The sequence below is a fragment of the Propithecus coquereli genome, unplaced genomic scaffold (genome assembly GCF_000956105.1).
Source record: "Propithecus coquereli isolate 6110/MARCELLA unplaced genomic scaffold, Pcoq_1.0 Scaffold836, whole genome shotgun sequence".
In the NCBI taxonomy this organism is placed as follows: domain Eukaryota; kingdom Metazoa; phylum Chordata; class Mammalia; order Primates; family Indriidae; genus Propithecus; species Propithecus coquereli.
The window spans coordinates 11,995-13,215 of NW_012154574.1; positions in this window are offsets into that span (position 1 = coordinate 11,995).

A 1,221-nucleotide genomic window follows, 5' to 3' on the forward strand; every position below is an offset into this window, starting at 1 on the left:
CGGCCCAGGCCTGCTGACTCCCCCAGCCTTCAGCCCCCGGGGCCTGCCGGGGTGGGACCAGCCCAGAAGCTCGCCCACCCTGACGTCCGCGGTCTGGGGCTCTGGAGTCCTGTGCGAGGGGCACACGGCCTCTGCCAGCCACTCCCCTAGCGGCCTCTCCGGGCGACAGCGCTGCGGGCAACGCAGAGCCAGGGCTTGAGCTCCCAGGACGGAGGCTGCCGCCCGGCGAGCACGGGCTTCCAGTCACGGGGCAGGCGGAGGCAGGTCCGGCGAAAACGCTCTCGACGGCCGTCGCTCTGCACAGCGCGAACAGGCGAGGCGAAGCCGTCTTCTCAGGGGCACGCGACGCAGCCGGGAACCGTAAGGGAACCAGCGAGGGACGTCCAGGAGGTCGGAGCAGCCGTCAGCGCCACTGAGGGGGGAGGGGGGACCGGAGCCACACGGCGTGGAAGGTCTTCCTCGAGGAAGGGCGACAGGCAGGCTGCGTTGCCGTGGAGACAGCAGGGAGACTCTGGAAACCCGCAGGAGGGCAGAGCGCGGAGCCGGGCTCGGAGGGGAGTCCGCGGCACTGACGGGAGCCGGGCGCTCAGCGGGTGCGGCCGCTGGCGAGGACACGGGGACTCGGCCCCCACGCAGGTCCGTGAGCTGTGTGTGGAATGACCACGCGCTCTGGAAAAATAGACTTGGAAGGCGGAAAACAGGACTATTCTGAAACTTACGTTCCTGGGCATCCCGTGGACAGGCTGCGGGCAGTGGCCTGCGGTGGGGCAGGCCCGGCACCTTCTAGAAGCTCCCGAGGGTCTAGGTGGACCAGCAGGGGCCATGTACCGCGTGTCCCCCCGAGAGAGATGGAGGATTCGAATGTGCAGCGACGTTGACCTGGCCGCGTGCGCTCAATGACCCACGGTCACCGCTGCATTGGTGCCCGGACTCCATGGGGCCTCCCGAGGTCAGACGCGGCCTCAGCTCCAGGCCGGGCCAGAGATGGCCCAGGACAGACGTCCACACGGGAGGACAGAGCCCCTGTGCTGCGACAGGGAGCATCACTGCGGGGGCCGCCCCGGGGCAGGAGGAGCCAGGGGGTGGGCGGGGAGCAGGGGCAGGGAGAGTGGGAGGGTCGGCACAGAGCGGAAGCCAGAGAGCCTCGCACACAGACCTGGGTGGTCCCTGCACCTGGACCTCACCTGCAGCTGGACCTCACCTGTACCTGAACCTCACCTG